Source organism: Petaurus breviceps, unplaced genomic scaffold (assembly GCF_028583685.1).
Source record: "Petaurus breviceps papuanus isolate PSGF00001 unplaced genomic scaffold, PetGlider_PUasm1.0 76, whole genome shotgun sequence".
In the NCBI taxonomy this organism is placed as follows: Eukaryota; Metazoa; Chordata; class Mammalia; order Diprotodontia; family Petauridae; genus Petaurus; species Petaurus breviceps.
This window is the reverse complement of record NW_027186473.1, coordinates 45114829-45136423: the sequence shown is the minus strand read 5'-3', so window position 1 is coordinate 45136423 and position 21595 is coordinate 45114829. Positions and strand designations below refer to the sequence as shown.

General features: G+C 39.0%; 1 long non-coding RNA gene across 2 annotated transcripts in view; it reads left to right on the top strand.

Moving 5' to 3' along the window:
• The first annotated feature begins 17091 nt into the window (after positions 1-17091).
• LOC138175107 (uncharacterized) overlaps positions 17092-21595 on the top strand; it is a 145079-nt gene continuing 140575 nt past the window's right edge. The window contains exon 1 of one of the 2 annotated variants that reach the window (XR_011171881.1): positions 17092-17351. This is a non-coding gene — a long non-coding RNA (uncharacterized lncRNA). The remainder of the gene's footprint in view (positions 17352-21595) is intronic. The other variant, XR_011171880.1, reaches the window with a different exon arrangement.

Below are 21595 nucleotides of genomic sequence, written 5' to 3'. Positions count from 1 at the left end.
AAAGACTTTATGAACTGATGCTGAATGAAGTGAGCAGAACTAGGAGAACATTGTACCCAGTAACAGCAACATTGTGCAATGACTAACTTTCATAAACCTGGCTTTTCTCAGCAATGCAAGGATCTAAGATGACTCCAAAAGGCTCATGATATGGGAAAAAAATGATTTATAAAAAGAACTATGGAATCTGAATGCAGATCAAAGCGCACTATTTACCTTCTTTTTTCTTTTGCTGTTTTCTTTTGTTTCTTCTTTCTCGTGGTTCCTCCCATTGGTTCTAATACTCCTCTACAACATGACTAATGTGAAAATATGTTTAATATGAATGTATATGTAGAACCTACATCAGATTGCATGCCACCTTGGGGAGGATGATGGGGGAGAAGAGGAGAAAATTGTAAACTCAAAAGCTTATGGAAGTGAATGTTAAAAACTAAAATTAAATGAATAAATAAATTTTTTAAGATGGTTAGTGAATGATTTCCAGCTAGTGCTCAATTACCTTCAAATACCTCCTTTATGGATAATCCCTAGTATTCACCTGGGTCTAGGTCCCAATCAATCAGGAATATTTCAGGAGAGGGTTAGAGCTTGGACATGGGGGAAAGCAGCAATAATAGCTGATATTCTTATAAAGTACTTTAGTTTTGCAAGGAATCCTCCTTGTCCTGTGGTACAGATGGAAGAATTAAAGCTCAGGTGGATTTAGTATGTTGACTATTGTTAGGCAATCTTATTCTAAGAGAAGTGGCCTTATTCGTTCTTTTTTCAAATGCTTTATTAACTTCTGATTTACATCATTCATTTCCACCAGATTTTGAGTTACAAATTTTCTCCCCATTTTTCCCCTACCCACTGCCCCAAAATAGCAGTCCCACAGGATATCCCCTCCTCCTATCCGCCCTCTCCTATATTTTCTCCCATACCCCTTTTGACTTTTCCAGTGGATCTCTATGCCCCAATGCCTGTATATCTTACTTCCCAATTACATGTAAAAGAGTATTAATATTAGTGTATATATATATATATATATATTTGAATATTTTATTTCAAAACTTTGAATTCCAGATTCATTCCCTTCCAGATTCATTCCCTTCCTCCCTTGTCACCCACCCTTACTGGGAAGATAAGCAGTTCAGTATAGGTTGTACATGTGTGGCTAATGCAAAACAATAACATAGTAGATATATTGTAAAAGACTATATTTCCCTCCCCTACTATCCCACTTCCCATTTGATCTATGCTCTACTTTGATCCCATCCCTTTTCAAAAGTGGATACTTCCAACTTCCCTCCCCCCCAACCTTCCCTCCCTTCCATTATCCCCCCTCTTGTCCCTTCCCCCCCTACTCTCCTGGAGGGTGAGATACCCTAATTAGTGTGTATTTCAAAAATTCTATTCAACTCTTGTTTTTTCATCAAGAATGCTTGAAAGTCCTCTATTCCACTGAATGATCATATTTTCCCCTGAAACATGATACTCAGTTTTGCTGGATAGGCGACTCTTGGTGTTAACCCCAGCTCCTTTGCCCTCCAGAATATCATATTCCAAGCCCTTCGATCCCTCAGTGTAGTAGCTGCCAGTTTCCACAATATTCAAATTGTTTCTTCCTGGCTGCTTGTAATATTTTCTCCTTGATCTGGGCATTCTGGAACCTGGCTATAATATTCCTAGGAGTGTTCTTTTTGGGATCTTTTTGAGCAGGTGATCGGTGAATTGTTGCAAGCTCTATTTTGCCCTCTGCTTCTAAGACATCAGGGCAGTTTTCCTTGAGAATTTCTTGGAGGATGATTTCTAGGTTCTTACTTTGATCATGGTTTTCAGGTAGTCCAATAATTTTTAAATACTCTCTCCTGGATCTATTTTCCAGGTCAGTGGTTTTTCCCTTGAGATATTTCACATTGCCTTCTATTCTTTCATTTGTTTGGATCTGTTTAATAGCATCTTGATTTCTCATGAAGTCATTAGCTTCCATTTGCTCCAATCTAATTCTGAAGCAATGATTCTCCTCATTGAGTTTTTGAGATTCTTTTTCCATCTGGCAAATTCGACTTTTTGAGGGATTCTTCTCCTCATTGCCGTTTTGAGCCTCTTTTGCCATTTGAGTTTGTCTGTTTTTTAAGGTAGTATTTTTGCTCAGTCAGGCTGTTGACTCTCGTTTCGTAATTTTCTTGCATTGTTCTCATTTCTCTTCCCAGTTTTTCCTTCACTTCTCTTATCTGCTTCTTAAGGTCCTCTATGGCCTGTAACCAGCTTGTGTTTTCCTTTGAAGCTTTTGGTGCAGGAGTTCTGACTTCACTGTCTTCCTCCTGTTCCATGCTTTGCTCCTTTTTGTCCCCAAAATAGGAGTTTAATGTTGAAATCTTCTGTCTGCTTTGTTTCCTTTGCGTGGTAATCCAGATCCAAACAGGTTAAAGCAAGAGCAATTACCCCTCAGACTGGTGCTTAGTCCCCCTACACTGTGCAGGCCAGGAGCTGAAGCTGCCACGTGGCGCTGGCTGATTGTGCTGCCATCTTAGTGGCTTCTCACCCTGGGGGCAAAAGCCACACATTCCCACTTAGTGGGTCCCAAAGTCCAGACTGCACTGACCTCTCACTTTGTCCTTGGCATCGATGTATTGTTAAATCTGGAAACGGCCACAGCTGCTGCTGATCTGGAGTCCCTTCAGCCAGCTGATCAGGCCTGCTCTGGTGCTAAAGCCTTGGCATGGGGCTGGGATCCCAGAGCACTGTGCTGGCTGATTCCTGCCAGCCTGCCAGGCTGTCCTCAGAGGGAGGTTAGCTTTTCTGTGTCATTTTGTGGGTTCTGCAGCTCCAAAGTTTGGGAGGTCCTGCTTCTACTCTGCCATCTTGACTTCATCCCCCACCCCCTAAGCAGCCTTATTCTTGATACTGTACTGTCCATGTGGCTAGTTATGATGACAGTTCAAAGTTCAACATTTGGGGTTTGGCTGATGAAAGGGATAGTTTCAGTGAATGTGGGAAGACTCAGTGAAGTGATCAGGACAAGGAGAACAACAGATACAATAGCAACACTATAAAAAAAGAGCTTTGAAAGACTTAAGAACTTTGATCAGTGTAATGATCAACCTCAATTCCAGAGAACCAGAGAGAAATTAAACTACCCACCTCCTGGAGGAGGTAATGGACTGAGGATACAGAATGAGACATACATACATACATACATACATACATACATGAAATGGTCAATATGAGTATTGACTTTTGTTGGCTATGCTTATTTACGACACAGTTTTTTCACCCATTGGGTAGGACTGGGAGGAAGAGAAAACTGATTTTTGTTCAGTGAGAAATATAAAATTTAATTTAGAAAATTTGGGGATTTGGGAATAGAACACCATTTAGAATGATCTGTAACTTTTCTTCATTGAAATGTATATGACTTTGTTTTGAGCTTAAATTGACTTGGTCCCTTAGTTTAAGTCTGACATTGGAATAAAATGAGACACTTGCAGGTCAATCACTAATTAACAAAAGAATATTTACTTATCCATAGCATAGAAAGGATATTCAATATGTATGCAGCACTAAAATAATAATAATAGTAATAATAGCAAGTAACATTTATATAGTGCTTACTGTGTGCCAGGAAATTACAATTATCTCATCTTATCCTCATAATAACCTTGTGAGGTAGGTGCTATTATTATTCCTATTTCACAGATGAAGAAACTGAGGCAAGAAATGAAGTGACTTGCCCAGGGTCACATAAGTAGTAAATGTCTGAAGCAGGATTTGAATTCAAGTCTTCATGACTCCAGGCCCAGTTCTCTACCCATTTTACCTCCTAGCTTACAGCTAGCTTAGATCAAAGATTCCCAAAGTGAGCAATACCACCCCCTGGGGAGCTCTGGAGCAATCCAGGGAGGTGGCAGCAGCCTTCGGTGAAATTAGGAGGCATCGAATAAGGGGGCAGTGGAAGCATACAGAAAAAAGATGAGAAAATTTTGAAAAACCATTCATACTTGTTTTATCTGTTGTATAACGGAGTTAAATTCATAGTGATTATATTAATTTTCCAAATAAACACACAAAATGCATGTTACAGCTGATCACATTATCCATTGTTGGGGAGTCCGGCATGCATGGGCAGGAATATATGCATTTAATGACTTGTTTACAAGACAATTATATAAATACACACACACATACTATACTATACATGATGCAATATTGTGTCATCCAAATTTCAATGAAGGAAAAAACCCACAAATTTACAATAAAGGATTAAATTTAAGATGTCATTTAAAAATATTTTACATTTTTTGAAGTGATGCAAATTTTTAAAAAACTGTTAAAGGGTTAAAGAAAATAGATTTCCAGGGGAACACTGAGTATTTCTTTAAAGGGGGTTGTAGGCCAAATAAGTTTGGGAACTTGTGGCTTAGATAGACGTGACCTATATATACATATGCCTAATCAGCAGGGAAGAGTGTAGACTCAAGGTTCCACATCTCAGAAATATGGCCCCCAAGAGAAAGAGACTGGTTCCTTGGCCATGAGTTGATACTTGTGTAGTGACAGAGTCATTCAACCCCCTTGATTAGACCACCATAGTGTTTAAGAATGACAGAGAGGCCAATCTACTCTCCACAGAGCAGCCATTCCTGAGTAAATACAATTATCTTTTGGGTCCACTTAGGTAGCCTGCAACCCCTCTGCTATATCTGAAGAACCCTGTCTTTCACTCCATACCAGTCAAGGAAGGTTCTCAAGCTCCCCTTATGTACTCAGGGGTTCAATTATTACTATAACAAATACCCATGACTTTACTTCTATTGTTCTTTGTCCTTTCTTCTCAAAGAGGACCATGACATCAGAAGATGATTCCATGACTTGCGAATGAATTGGATTTAAGTGAGGGAGGTCTGTGCAAAGTCACCAGCCTTACTTTCTCTTCCAGAGCCATCTCGGTCCAGTGGCCAGATGTAGATAAGGATGAATGTAAATGCCCCCCTGCTTAACATATGAGTACTATACTTACATATGAGTCCCAACCCATGTATGTTCTGGGACTTGAACAAAGAACCTGTCTTATGTGCAATAAAACCTTAGCAGTAAGAGAAGTTGATACTGTATTCTTTCTCTATAGGGTGGAGATAACTTCTTTTTTTAAGTTCTTTTTTTTTTTTTGCCTTTTGGAGGGTAATTGGAGTTAAGTAACTTTCCCAAGGTTACACGACTAGTTTGTGTGTGTGTGTGTGTGTGTGTGTGTGTGTGTGTGGGTGGGTGTTAAGTGTCTGAGGCCGGAACCAAACTCAGGTCCTCCTGACTCTGGGGCCAGCGCTTTACTCACTGCACCACCTAGCCACCCCTTTTAAGTTCCTTTTAACCTCATTTGATCCTCACAACAGCCCTGGGAAGTAGAGATTATTGTCCCCATTTTATAGATAGGGAAATTATAGGAAATGGAGGTTTGCCCAGGCTTACACAACTAGTGTCTAAAGCTAGGTTTGAACTCAGGTCTTCCCGGCTCCAGGTCCAGCTCTCTACCCATTCTGCCAAAATAGCTGGCTCTGGGCATAACTTCTACTCTCAGTTAAGAATTTTCCAAGGTTTATTTGCTTTCAGAAAGCCTCATTGCTCTCTACAGATATTTCTGCTTCTATTTTTAAAATAAAGAAATGGAAATGAGACTTAGAGCAGTTAAATAATCCCTCTAAGGTCACATAAATGACAGAATGTGAATTTGCAAAACAAGAAGCTACCAATTTCAACTGTGAAATAATTTCTTGGTATGTTAATTGTCTCTACCAGTGGGGGTTGCAACCCATCCTTAGCAAAAGGTTTCATGAGACACATCAACGTTTACCCGGGGTCACAAGACTATTAAATGTCAAAACCGGGATCAGCATGAAGGCCTCCTTGACTCCAGATCCAAATCTGGCAACTCTGCCATTCTAACACCAAGGTCTTCTGACCTATAATCTAGTTCTCCTTCCCTTATACCACATTGCCTGTGCTGTATATTGTGTAGAAATAATCAAGCCATTTGTGCCGAAATGGAAAGTTACCACTTCATTAGGTTCCCAGCTGAAGAGTTACAAATCCGGCCTCCCATTTCACATTTATTATCTATGTTATCATTGCTTTTGCTCCCCGTGGAATTAGCATCACCACTGAATTTAAACCTAACCTTATTTTCCCATTGATCACTCTGAAGGTACAAGGTATAGAGTATATGAAATCCTAGTCGTTCTGTTTGAAACTTTCAGGTCAAATTGCCATCTCTTGGACCTTTTAGCACTGATTCTTGCCCATGTCTTCTTTTTGAATATGACTTCCCTTTGTTACCATCTTCCTGCCCTCACTTGTGCCATAACTTCAGCGCCTCTGACTATTCCAGAAGGAAGCCCATGGCTAAAGCTCTCTCTCTTTTTATAACCATTTTCAGCACATGCTGCAAGGAATTTATTTTGTCTCAGAAAATCCAAGGACATATTGCCAAATGCCCTAGAAATCAAAATCTAAAAGACAACTTTATTGCATTTCAAAGTGAAGAGAAGACCTGGGGAGTAGTGGGCCAATTCCTTAATTACAGGATTTCAACTTTACCAAATCAACACTGTTACAGACTGTTCCTGTTTGAGGACTGCAAGAGTAATGAAAACTAAGTGTTTGCCCACAGATGCATTCGTCCAAAGGAAACCATGCCTTGGAACTTAAAAAAAAGAGAAAAAATGCCCATTAAGTATTCCCTCATTCAAATGTTTGTTGGATTTGGGGAATTTTTAATCATTTCTACTTATTTTATTTGGATAGAGAGGTAGATTTGCAATTTGGAGAACCTGGATTCAAGTACCACCTTTGATGTTTCTTGAATGTGACCAGAAGTTAGCCATTACAATTATCTTAGCCTCAGTTTCCTCATCTATAAAAGCAGTCAATCAATCTATCAATATGCATTTATCAAGTACTTACTATGGGGCAGGGGCTGTGAATGTAAAGATGAAAACAAAGCAATATCTACCCTCAGGGAGATTACACTCAATCATTGAAAAAACACATACACACATAATACACAAAACACAGACAAAATAAATGCAAGAGGATTTCTGTTGGTAAGGGGCTGGTATATAGAGGCAATATCAGTTGGATGGATAAGAGAAAGGCTTCGTGTTGTTCATGGTACTTGAATTGAGCTTTGAAGAAACCTCCAGATTCTAAGAAGCAGAGGTAAGAAAGGACTGAATCAGGGAGAAACAAAGACACAGAAATGGTGATAAAATTCAATTTATGAGAGATAACAAATAGGTTATTTTGGCTGGGCTATAGATCATATATGAAAGAAAATTCTGATTAATGAGACTGGAAAGGTAGACTGGAGATAGATTGAAAGTATTTCAACTGTATAACAGAACATTTTGTATTTAATATTAGAAAAAATTCAGGAAGCCCTGGAACTTCCTGAGATAAGATGTGGTGTTGTCAGACCTGTGCTTGCAAAATATCACTTTGGCAGCTCTGGAAGAAGGAATGGAGAGTGTAGAATGTGTGTATGTATGTATTTATGTGTGTATGCATACATATACATATATATGTCTATCTATAGGTATACATGTGTGCTGTGTATATAGGTGTAGATGTACATGTGTGTGCATGTATGTATATTATGTAGGCATATATGTATTTGCACATATAAGTGTGTGTGACATATAGTATATACTAATATATATTCTCTTTTTTTGCTTTTTTGTAGGGCAATTGGGGTTAAGTTACTTGCCCTAGGTCACACGGCTGTTTCTTTTGTGTGTGTGTGTTAAGTGTCTGAGGCCGGTCCTAACCCAGGTCCTCCTGACTCCAGAGCCAGTGCTCTATTCATTGCGTCAACTAGCCGCCCCAGTAATATATGTTCTATAGAATAAAAAAGAAACAATAGAAGCCCTTGCAGTAGAGAGGTGAGAATCAACAATCATTTATTAAGCATTTATTATGTGTTGGACTCTGGGCTAACCTTTCTGGGAAGACAGTTCATACCTTCAATAAACCTATATTCTAATGGGAGAAAACAATGCCATATAGGGAGCTGAGAAAAGAGCATTGGGTTTGGGTGGAACAAGGTAAATGAAATGTTGTGGTGATGAGTCAGGAGTATAGTCTGGAGAGAAATGAAGATATGGTTGGCCTGGGCCTCCTCCTTAAAATGGAGGTTCTGGGCAGAACTGGCCAGTCAGAGGGGTTGAGGGTACTTATGGTGTAAGAAGGAGTTTAATAGTTCAGAGGTGGAGGGATCTTCTAGGGAGCAGAAGTTTCTGTGGCATAGGATAAAAGTCCTGTAGAGATGAGTCAGGAGTACAGCTTGGAGAGGAGCTAATAAGGGCCTGAACTAAGGTGGTCACCTTGTGAGTGGATTGGAGATGGTTACAACAGAAATTGTGGAGGTAGAATTGATATGACTTAGGATCTGTCTGGAGAGTGGGGTGAGGGGGAATCAGGAGTCAAACATGACTTCACAGAAGGTAAACTTGAGACTTATGGCTTATGGACCCATCAAAGTAGTTCTCTTTCGCCCAAGATCACAATCACTTACCACCATCTTGGTATCTCATCACAGGGCATGAGAAAATAAAATTCCCTCTCCATTCTTCTTTATGATGTTAAGGTGGGGTAGGAAGATTACTTAAGTTTGCATTGATTTCTATTTGGTGCTACATATTTTTCCATCCTTATTCCTTTTCTTATTGTCTTGGTTCAACTTTCAAAAATGGGGATGGATTGAGTGACCAAGATTAATCTTAGGGAACTTGTCCTGAATCTCAAAAATGTACATAATTTTGTTCTTCTCTATGGGACTCCTTATTTACTCTGGCCCTTGATTCCTTGGATTCTAGAGTGCATTGTGTCCCTCAGGAGAGCTGTAATGTTAATGGTAATTTGAAGATCCTCCCTGCCCCTTAATAAGCCTGGGAGAATTTGAAGACCTTCCCTGCTTTGAAAAGAAACTCTGCCCCCACTAGGCTGAATGTAATCACATGGAGCCTGCGGTGGGAGAAATTTGCTGAAGCGTGAAACAGAGACCACAGGAAGCTGGGAGTCAGAGTCAGAGAGAAGGTGGGAGAGAGAGAACACTCAAGCAAGGAGTCAATCAGTCTCATAAGTAAATGTTGGTTTATGGAAGGTTAATGGATGCTGTGGATCTCTGTGCTGTTATGGCTTATTAGCTTCTTTGCTATTAAGATGACTGGTTTTGGGATTTGGTTTTCTGGTGTCTGAATAAATCTTTTGCTTCTGTGTTCTATAGGGTGTACCTGTTATATTTTGCTATCAAGTGCCATACAGGAATACTTATCGTGATCATTGGTGCTGTAAATATTGCATTGGTGCTACAAGAGCCTTAATAAGTAAAAAAAATAACCCTTTGGTCACAAGCCCTCAGTACCTATATCGCGAATGAATCAGATCAACTTAGCAAATGTCTATTTGCCTGGTGACATATTTACTTAAAATATTTTCTTATTCAGTGCAACCATTTTTATTGAATGAAGCAAACATTCAGTGTAACAAGCAACAAGAAAAGTCACAATCAATGAGTTTTGATATCATTGAGAAGTTTTAAATAATACTTAAACTATAATCATCTTGTAGCTTTTGCCAAAAACACACCTATATCTCAATTGGTGCTGGAGACACATGAGAACTAGAGACACATGTGAAACATATGAGTAATTCCCAAAGTATCAGTGATGATACTGAGTTGCACTCTGTATGTGTAACAAAGGTTCCTCCATGAGCATTTCTAAATTCCATTCAATTCAGTAGGCATCACCATCTTTCCAGTTACCTAGGTTTACAATCTCATTGTCATCCTTGTCTCTTCCCATTTCCTTACCCCCAAGTAAAATAAGTTGCCAAGTGTAGTCTATGCTACCTTAAGAACATTCATCTCATCCATCCCCTTCCTGCCACTCTCCCAGCTACTCCCCAAGACTATTGCAATAGCCTCCTCATTGGCATCCCTTCTCCTAACCTCCTCCTTGTCCACTCTCCACAGAGCTACCAAATTGATATTCCCAAATCACAGGTTTGAACATGTCACTGCTCTGTTCAAAAAGCTCCTTTTTGTCTTTAGGATAAAGCATGAACTTTCTCTCCTCTGGCATTTGAAGCCCTTCAGCAGTTTGACTGTCCAGGTCAATTTCACATTATTCTCCTCCATACACCCTGTGGACTAGCCAAACCGACCTATTTGCCATTCCCAATAGGCAACACTCTACCTCATTCTCTCTGTGTGTTTTTGAATAGGACATACTCTAGACTCATGCCTAAATGTATCCTCTCCTTGCCTCTCCTCTTCATATAATTTCTAGCTTTCTTTAAGACTCATTCCAGTGCACCTTCCCCCCCAAATCATTTGTATTTGCATTTCATATACACTGGTTCCAAAAAGCTTAGTGCCATTTTAATCTTTAATAGCTTCTTAGCTATTAAAAGAGCAGTAAGACTTGTGGAATATCCTGTGTTTTGTATTGCTTATGTGACACTTGGTATCAGTGAGGAACATGCTTGGTGTTATTGCCAAAGCAAAACCAGCTCACACCTAGATCATTTTTCTGCTTTCTGCAACCTGCAGAAAAGCAGGCTAAGTAGTCAACCAAATGAATATAGTATTGGCCACCAGGTGGCACCATCATCATACTACCAACCAGGTGTTTTTTCAAGGAGTATTCAATGTGCATGCATTGGTGCACCCAAAAGCTGTTATATTCATACTATTAACTGGAGAGTGTTCAGCCTACAAACTCCTATGCTCTTCTTCCCCCTCTAACAACCCTGTGCTACACAACTTGTGGCACCTGGGTACTAGTCCTAGATTCAAAATAAATGTAGGAGTATGATATATAACATGCTCTAAAATAGTTATAGTAAGGAAGCCTTTCATCTCTGCTTTGAAGTCCCAATCCCACATTCAGAAAATCTCTTGATATCTTGTTAATAAACTTTATTCCCAAGACTTGGATGATGGCTTTGTAGTAACTAAATGATTTATTAGGAAACAGTAAAAAAATATATATATACTCTAAATAGAACTGCTATGTGGTATAGACCCCTTCCCAAAACATTTTGAAACCCCAAGGTCTGAGAAAGGTCTAAAACCTGGATTGGTCAATCAAGAGAGGCATTGTGGTCCACTCTGAGCTTAATCTACCATATGCTTTGCAGTGCTCTGGTATAATATACATGCTTTGATCTCTGAGTGAACTCAAAATGCCCATTTCTGTGTCAACACTACAAGGTCAGATAAAGCTAACCAGAGCATTCTTCTGTTTATAACTACCAACTACCTTAATAAGATGCTATCTTGAATAATGGGGCTTTTCTTATCTTAATTATTTATGTAAATATACTATGTTAAGTAATATTCATGGTAAAGGAAACAGATATCCTAGGATTGTAATTTCAGTCAACACTTGGTCAATTGCCTAGTCTTATTGCATTTACAACCTGCTCACTTAAGAACTTCTTAACAGCCTTCTCAGGATGGCTAGGTGGCACAGTGAATAGAGTACTGGCCCTGGAGTCAGGAGGACCTGAGTTCAAATTGGGCTTCAGACAATTAACACTTACTAGCTATGTGACCTTGGGCAAGTCACTTAACCCCAATTGCCCTGCCTTCCCCCCTCCAAAAAGAAAAAGAAAAAGAAATTTCCTTCTCACATCATGGTTAACCATATAGAGACCATAAGTTTGACTGACATGGGCATCCTGAGCCAGGAATCGAGGGAAGTGTGAGAGGGAATTGCTCTGAAGATATAAAAATCCTCTTTGCCCATCTTTGAGTTCATTGTCTCAAGATGAGACCCTATGCATATCTCTATATGCATGCTTCACAAGCTTTGAGAGAAATAAACACTCATCTACAGACAAATCTTGCTTCTCTTTCTACAGATGAACTTAGTAATGGTTGACACTAGCAAAACAGATAAGAAACTAATTTACTTGATAACCATCACCTCCCCATTGGTCTCAGCTGATAAATGAGAGAAAGAATAAGGTAAGGGATGGTATATTTGGAATTCACTAAGATTAATTTTGCACATAATTGAAAAAAATAAAAAGGAAGTCCTAGTCATTGGGATTGGTGTCCGAGTCCCATTTTGTCAGTCTATAGGAACTATTGGCCTCATCTCTCTCAGACTACTAGACCTATCCATTAAGGCTGGTCAACCCCACAATTCCATCCTATTTGTTCCACCTAGCACCAGTTTACTAAAACATCCTTGACTCTGCCCAAGATCACTCTCCTTTGACACTATAGTTCCCCAGGAGCAGTCTGAGGTCATCCTTCACTATGCCGAGCCCTGAAAAGAAGCTAATAATAGCTATATCTGCCCATCTTGCAAGTAACATGGTAAAAAAAATGTCATGAAAAAGTGGGTTAGAAGTCTCTTTGGGGGCAAATGAAAAGGAAATTCAAAGATCTTGAGAAATATGTGCTTGAATACAGTTCCTGCCTTCTCTGTATTTTACTGATCTATATGCAACCATTAACCCAACCTATGCATTAGAGACACCTGTTACATGCCTTTACATAAAAGTTGTTTTTCCCCTGATAGAATCTATGCTCCTAGAAGGCTGTCATAGTTTACTATGAATAAGTGTGTTTCATAATCCATCCTGTGGAGTCAAGAATCTTCACTGAATTGAGGGTTAGGCTGAGGCTTTTGTCTTTGCACAGTGACCTCCATACTTTGTACCTGACATAAATAGTAGGTGCTTGCTCTTTTTGTGGTGACAAAGAATTGGAAATTAAGGGGGTGCCCATCAATTGGGGAATGGCTGAACAAGTTGTGGTATATGCATGTTATGGAATACTATTGTGCTCTAAGAAACGAGGAGCAGGCAGTCTTCATATTTACCTGGAGAGGCTTAAAAGAACTGATGCTGAGTGAGAAGAGTAGAACCAGGAGAAATTTGTACACAATTACAGACACGACGTATGTGTGATGACCAACTTTGATAGACTGGACTCTTCTCAGCAATGCAGTGATATGAGTCAATCCCAAAAGACTCATGATGGAGAGAAAAATGTGCATCCAGAGAAAGAACTAAGTTTATATCCAGGTGGAAGCAAAATACCTTATCTTTTTCGTTCTCTTATTTGGTTTTATGTCTTTACCATTTTTCATTCCAGCTGGTACAATCCATCCTTATAACCTGACCAATGTATAATGTGAAAGTATTTACAGATCCTATACTTAACTATAAGCTGCCATGGGGGGGCGAGGGGAGGGAGGGGGACAAAATGTGAAATTCAAGGAATTGTGGAATTGAATCCTGTAAACTAAAAGGAAACAAACAAATTAATAAAAAGAAAAGAAAAGAAAAGGGACAGGATCAAAGTAGAGAATTGAACAAGTTGAGGTGGGATAGGACGGAGGGAAATATAGTCAATCTTTTACAATATATTTTCTATGTTAATGTTTTGCATTAGCTACACATGTACAGCCTATATACTGAACTGCTTATCTTCCCAGTAAGGGTAGGTGACAAGGGAGGAAGGGAATGAATCTGGAATTCAAAGTTTTAAAATCAAATGTTTAAATATATATATATATATATATATATATACACTATTATTAATACTATTTTACATGTAATTGGGAAATAAGATATATAGGCACTGGGGCATAGAGATCTACCATGCCCTACTAGAAAAGTCTAAGGGGGTATGGGAGAAAATATGGGAGAGAGCAGATTGAAGGAGGGGATATCCTGTGGGATTGCTATTTTGGGGTGGTGGGTAGGGGAAAAACGCAGAGAAAATTTGTAACTCAAAATCTGGCGGAAATGAATGATGTAAATCAGAAGTTAATAAAGCATTTGAAAAATGAAAAAAAAGAGAATGGAGAAACAAGAAAAGAGAAAAGAATGAATTTTTGCAAAATTTTTCTGGTTTGATGGGGAAAGAATTATAAATATGTACAACATGCAAATGAATTTTATAATTAAAAAGCCCCTAGAGTCTCAAAAAAAAAAAAAATAAAGAGGCTATTTCCTTATCTAGTTCAGATTAGCAACTATTTTTCCATATATAGTCTTTCGGAGTTGCCTGGGAGGTAAATGAGGGACTTGCCTAAGTTCATATAGACAGTATGTGTCAGAGCTGATATCTGAGCCCAAGTTTTCCTGATTCTCTATGGCCTACTGCTTTTCAGTATAAGTATTCTTATCTCTGTATTCAAACGAGGAAATTGAAACAATTAGAAGTTAAATGGCTTACCCATGGTCACACAGCCAGTAAACATCTGAAGTGGGATTTGCACCCTAGTCTCTTGACTTGAAGTTCTTTCCATTATGCCACATGGTCTCTTATATGCTAAGACTACATTAATTAGGACACAGTAGCCAAGATGAGGAAGGTGATAGGATGCCTTGGTGTAACCCAAGTCTCAAGCCTAGAACATTTGTATGACTCCCCTCACTGGTGAATGAGATCACTCAACTATGCATATCTTCATAAGGACAGCATTAATGAGAGAGCTTGAAAGAAGAGAGACATTATTCTTCACACTTGGTGAGAGGACACACAGAATTCCAGGGTCTCTTTGGGGTGAGATCTGTAGAAAGAGATTACAGACTTTGGAAAATACACATGCAAGGGAAGCCCAGTTCCTCAACATGTCTCTGATTTCCAGGTTGCCTTCTTAGAGGTTTTAGAAAATTTCCTCTTGAGTCAGATACAGTTTTCTCTCTCTTAGGTAAGCAGAGATATCTTACTCTTAAGTGGGAGAAGTCACTGACTCTGTATATTGTCTGGTATGTTATAATCTGTATAATTTCTCTGATTTCTGCTTACTATTTGGATAAATGAGTTTGCACACTTTAAAAAAATAGTAGGTGCTTAATAAATGCTTTCGAATGAATCCATGAAAGGTACTGTGCCATGTGTCAAAGCAAATTGAAAAATAGAGTGTAGTCCCTGCCCTAAAGGAGGTTACAATCTATGAAAGGATATAACAGTGAAACAAATCAATACAGTATAATTTGATTCAGAAAGAACCCTATGGACTAGGAGGGTCATGAAAGGATTCTTGCAGGAAGTAGCACCTGAGATAAACTTTTGTTGTTGTTAAGTCATTTCAGTCATGTCTGACTCTTCATTTCCTTCTCCATCTTTCTTTCATTTCCTTCTCTATCTCCTTTTACAGATGAGGAAAAGCAAATAGGGTTAAATAACCTTCCCATTGTCACACAGTTTGTATCTGAGGCTGGATTTGAACTAATGAAGGTGAGTCTTCCTGATTCCAAGTCCAATATTCTTTCTACTATGTCATTTAGTTGTCCCTGGAATGAATGTTAGTATCATTTGATCATAGATTTGGAGCTGGAAGGGCTCTTAAAGTTCCAGTTCCTTCATTTTACAGATAAGGAACCAAGGTCCTGAGAAGCTAAGCCCACATTTTTCCCAAGTAGTAATCAGAAGGACCAGAATTCTTATGCAATGCCATTTATACTGTCACAAGCACAAATGAGTCTAAGAGAAAGAGGTGAGGTCATAATTCAAATACTTTAGTTACATTTACTTTGCTGAGTGTGTGTGTGTGTGTGAATTCTTTTATTTATTTCTTTTTAGTTTACAACATTCAGTTCCACAAGCTTTTGAGTTTTAAATTTTCTCCCCTTCTCTTCCCCAAAATGGCATGTAATCTGATACAAGCTCTACATATACATTCACATTAAACATACTTTCACATTAGTCATGTTGCAAAAAAGAATTATAACCAGTGGAATGAACCACAAGGAGGATGAAACAAAACAAAAAAGAGAGAAAACAAATAGTGTGCTTCGATCTAGATGCAGACTCCATACTTCTTTCTCTGGATGTGTATAGCATTTTCCATCATGATCCTTTTGGAGTTATCTTAGAACCTTGCATTGCTGAGAAGAGCCAAGTCTATCAAAATTAGTCATCTCACAATGTGACTGCAACTATGTGCAATGTTCTGGTTCTGCTACCCTCACTTAGCATCAGTTCATATAATTCTTTCCAGGTTTTTCTGAAGTTCTCCTGCTCATAATTTCTTATAACACAATAGTATTACATTACATTCATATACCACAACTTTTTCGGTCATTCTCCATTTGATGGACATCCCCTCAATTACTATTTCTTTGCCACCACAAAAAGAGCTGCTATAAATATTTTTGTACATGGTCCTTTCCCCATTTGGATGATCTCTTTGTGATATAGCCCTAGAAGTAGTATTGCAGGGTTAAAGAGTATACACATTTTTATAGCCCTCTGGGAATAGTTCCAAATTGCTCTCCAAAATGGTTGGATCAGTTCAAAACTTCACCAACAATGAATTATTGTTCACATTTTTCCCACATCTTCCCCAGCATTTATGCTTTTCTTATTTTATCATATTAGTCAACCTGACAGGTGTGATGCGGTACGTCAGAGTTATTTTGATTTGCATTTTTCTAATCAATAGTGATTTAGAGAATTTTTTTCATATGACTATAAATGTCTTTATTTTCTTCCTCTGAAAACTGCCTGTTCATATCCTTTGACCATTTGTCAATTGGGTAATGGCCTGTATTCTTGTAAATTTGACTCAGTTCTCTATATATTTTAGATGTGAGGCCTTTATCAGAGATACTGGTTATAAAAATTCTTTCCTAGTTTTCCGCTTCCCTTAGTTGCATTGTCTTTGTTTGTACAAAACATTTCAATTCAATGTAATCAAAATTATCAATTTTTTATTTCATTATGTTCTCTACCTCTTGTTTGGTCATAAATTCTTCTGTTCTCCATAAATCTGACAGGTAAACTATTCCTTGCTCTCCCAATTTACTTATAGTGTCAGCCTTTATATCTAAATTGTATACTCATTTGAACTTTATTTTCATATACAGTATAAGATATTGGTTTGTGCCCAGTTTCTGCCATACTATTTTCTAGTTTTCTCAGCATTTTTTGACAAATAGTGAGTTCTTTTCCTGGAAGCTAGAGTCTTTAGGTTTATCATACAGTAGATTACTATAGTCATTGACTATTGTGTCTTGTATACCTAAAGTATTACACTGTAAGGGTTATGGGATTTAAAGATCTTCCATGCCCCATTGGACTTGCTGATGTAGCAGGAAGGGGTGGGGCAAAAGGAAGCAGAAGCCAAGCGAGAGTTCCTGCGGTGGCTAGCAGTGGTGGTGACGGCAGCAGCATCAGCAGAGGCAGCGGCAGCAGAAGTGCGAATCCCTTTTTGAGTCAGCCAGAATTTCTGCTAAGGACTCCTGCTGAGGACTTCCAGGGGCCGGAGCTGCTGGGAGCGTGCTTCCTGGACGCTGGGTGGTTGCTGTGAGTGGGGAGAGGAGGACCTTTGCCTGAGGTAACCTGTTCTGTTTTAAATGCTTGAGAATGTGGGTGCTTTCTACTTTATCTACCTGTGCCAATTTCATAACTACTGTGATGGCTTTGACTTTCCAGTTTGGGGACTCAGTCTTTTGGTATTTTAATAAATGTTCCAGCTTTATCACCCATATAGAAAGCCTGACATATTTTGTGATTGATAACTACATCAGCATATCTGTAATTTCCGTTGGCATTGTGAATATTGCATTGCTAATATATACACTGATCCACCACTCTATTTCTTAGCCAGTACCAAGTAGTTTTTATAATTGCTGTTTTCTAATACAATTTAAGATTCTGTGTGGCAAAACCACCTTCCCTATAATTTCTTTTCATTAATTCCCTTGAAATTCTGGACCTTTTGTTCTTCCAGATAAATTTTGCTGTTATTTTTTCTAGCTCTATAAAATTTTTTTTGGTGGTTTGATTGGTATGGTACTGAATAAGCAAATTGATTTTTGGTAGAATTGCCATTTTTGTTACATTAACTTGGCCTACCCATGAGTAACTGATATGTTTTTGAATTATGTAGATCTGATTTTAATTAGGTGAAAAGTGTTCTGTAATTGTGTTCATATAGTTACTGGGTTTGTTTTGTCAGTTAGACTCCCAAATATTTTGTAATGTCTTTCTATATCTTGTATATGTATATCAATACATACATAATGGCACAGATAATAAGCATGGAGGCTTGGGATAGGTTCAGGGAATGGTAAGTATTCTAGTTTGGCTGGAGCATAAAATATGTCAAGGGGTATAGGTTGAGACAAACCTGGGAAGGCAGGTCCTTGCTTGACAAGTTAAAGACCTTAATTGGAAAATATTTCATCTGGGACTCTCAACCTGCGGCTCAGATGAATGGGATAGAATTTCATACAGGTGCCCATTCAGAAACTGCCCTAGGTTGTCTCTGGGAGATGTTATCATCACAGATTCACCTAGTTGTGGGAATCTGGCCCCTAGACATTGTGGGGAAGTGCTATGTGCACACTTCCTTCAGAGGGAAGGGAAATGCAGACACACAGGAGAGTCCCCTGGTCCCCTTCTTAGAGCTTGGCGTGCTAGTGGTGATACAGTGAGATGACCCAAAATTGTGATGTTGTCATGTTTTCCCAAGCTGTAGAATCTTGCCTGAGTATATGGAACCTTTTTTGAGGGCAACTAAACTGCCAGAAAACTCAGAAATAGTGGCTATTTCATAACCACTGTGAAAGAGATTCTGCTTCCTACTTATATCCCCTATTGTGCAAGTCAGTCACGCAACCCATATTCCTTGGGCACCTACCGTGTGCTCAGCCCGAGCATGTAAGAATAGGCCTGTAGCCTGCTTTTGAGGAGTTCACATGAACATTTATAATGGTAGTACCTAAAAGTCTGCTGAGAGCAGTGTATGACTTTCCTTTGCCAAGTGTAAAGGACTCACCTATGCAATGCAAAGTGCAATCATCCTTGCCTATTGATGGAGTAATCACTTTCATCCAAAGGGAAGCAGCATGTAACCTTCACAATGATCACTGGGATGATCACTGGGATTATCCCAGAGCCAGGTATGATCATGGGTCCATCATAATTCCTACTTTCTAGGCAATCATTTATTTTTCTTTCCTCCTAGGCAATTGTAATAACTATATTATGCAGCATAGTAGACTTGGAAAACTTGGATTCAAATCCCACTTCCGACATGTGACCTTGTTCACTCTTTGGGAGCATTAGATAATTTTGTAAGCCCACAAATCATTGGCAGGTCCCAGTCTGGCTAGTGGAAGAAGTTCTCATATGGACAAAAGTCAGAGGATCTTTAGCCTGTGATAAGGAAAAGAGTGCTGGACTCTGAGTCAGTAGACTTTAGGCTTGACTTCATGTCTTTTGTTAACCAGCTATCTAAATTTGGGCGGGTTGTTTATGGAGGGGAGGCAGGAATTTGATTTCCCCTCCCCCAGTTCAATTAATGCTATCTAAGATGAGAAAATGTCCATAGGGTAGCAAGGTGGAGTCAAAAAGGAAAGCCAGTCACTTGAGCTCTCAGCCTGTTTCTTCATCTGTAAAATACGGGCATTGGATTAGCTGGCCTCTGGGCTTCCCTCCAGCTTCATGACTAGGATCCTATGACAGAAACTCCCTGCTCCTGGGTATTTAATCTCCCTGGTCCTCAGTTCCCTCACCCATAAATCCAGCAGGTTGGATGAGATGATCTATAAGGCCTATGTTTCCAAACCCATAAACTCATCACGATTGATTCCTCTCAAGCCCCACAGTCCCTCTGAGGTCTACCTCTCTTTACTTTTCTACAGAGTTGTTCCGGAGGAGCAGAGCTTTCTGTGAAAAGTGAAGACTCAAGGGAAGGAAGGGAGGGTAAATTCCTCCTCTCACTAACAGAAACCCAGTATCTGAACAACAGTCCTCAATGTTGTATTTGAAAAAGCCAATGAACAGGTTGACCCCTCAGGGCTCCCCTTCACTCCTGTCATTAACTTCACACAGGACAGCTTCCTTCCAAAAATCTAATTAACCAAAAAAAGTTTTTTTTAAAGAAAGAAAAGAAAGATGTGACTCCTTCAGGGAAAAGCTGAAAGCTGTAAGGAAACAACCTTTTAGACTATAATCAAGTGTTTCATATCCCTTCCCCCAGCTTCACCTTCACCCATTGTTTTTTTTTTTCTTTTTGAGATATCTTTGTATCCATTGCTCAGTGAGGAGAAGCAGCTTGGGGAATTAAAGAAGAATGGATGTCAAGCAGCTTTTTCTTGAGATGCTGATATAATCCCCAGAAACTTAACAACTTGATGTAGTGGAAGGAAAGTTGGGCTTGGCATCAAATGACCAAGGTCTGAGTTCCTTATCAACTTGGCAAGTCACAACCAGGTACCCGGCCTTCAGCTTCCTCATTTATAAAATGATGGGATTGGACTAGAGGTCCTCCAAAGACCCTTCCTCTTCTAAATCTATGATCCTGTGAGCTGTCCATAGAGACAGGATTCATGTCAATTATCCACTTCATCTCATAAGGCACCCAAATTTTGACAGTTACATAAGCATAATTATGATGAGAATAATGAAATCATCATGATATAATGGTTAGAGGGCCAGTCTCAAAGTCAACAAGTTAAGAACTTCATGCTTCCTCTTATATATACTGGTTGTTTATATATTAATATTCTAGAATAAGGGTCCTTAATCTTTTCTTTTTTGTGGGGGGGGAGAGTCATGGACCCATTTGGCAGTCTGGTGAAGCCTGCAAACTGTTTTAGAATAGAGTGGGTTTTTTCTCCATTAATAATTAAAAGAAAGGCTAAACTTCAGTTGTTGAGTCATTTCCATTTTTCTGACTCTTTTTGACACCCATTTAGGGTTTTCTTGACACTGGTACTGGAGGGGTTTGCCATTTCCTTCTCTAGTTCATTTTACTGATGAGGAAACTGAGGCAAACAAGGTTAAGCAACTTGCCCAGGATCCCAGAGCTAGTAAGTGTCTGAAGGTGAGATGTTATCTCAGGAAGATGAATTTTCCTGACTACTTCTGGTGCTCTAACCACTATACCACTTAGCTGCCCCTACATTTCCATTAGAAGATAGTAAAAATAAAGATTTGCTTTTTTCCCCATACAAGTTTAGAGACTCATCTAAAATCGGTTCATAGATTGCTAGGGTGGAGGGCAGGCTAAAAAACCTTGGCTCTATATAGGGTGTCCCTAAAGTCTCAGTGCAATTTAAAGTTTTAAAAGATTAAAATTATCCTTGGATTATTGGGACTCCTTGCTATATAGTTTATATAGCATCTATGTTGAATAAAAACATAAATATGCATGTATGTATGTATGCATATGTTTGTCTGGTCTCAGTATTTCATGAAGAGTAATGAAAAAATGAGGAGGAAATGATCAATCAATATAAACTAAAATCAGCTTGTGTAGCTTACAGCCTTAGAGAGGTTCCCAGACAGTTAACTGACTTGCCCTGGGTCACATAGCCAATATATATTGGAAACTGGCCTTGAACCCAGGTGACACTGACTCAAAGGCCAGCCCTCCAATCTCCTCCACTTACGAGGTCCTATTTGGTGAGTTGTGCAGCTCATTATTTGGAAACCAAGTATTAGTGGAAAGAAAGTTGACCTAGGAGTCAGGAGGACCCAGGTTCATGATCTGTTTCTGAAACATCTGTGACATTGGGCAAACTGTTTAGCCTCTCACTGTCCTAGGCAACAATCTAAGAGTGTAATTTA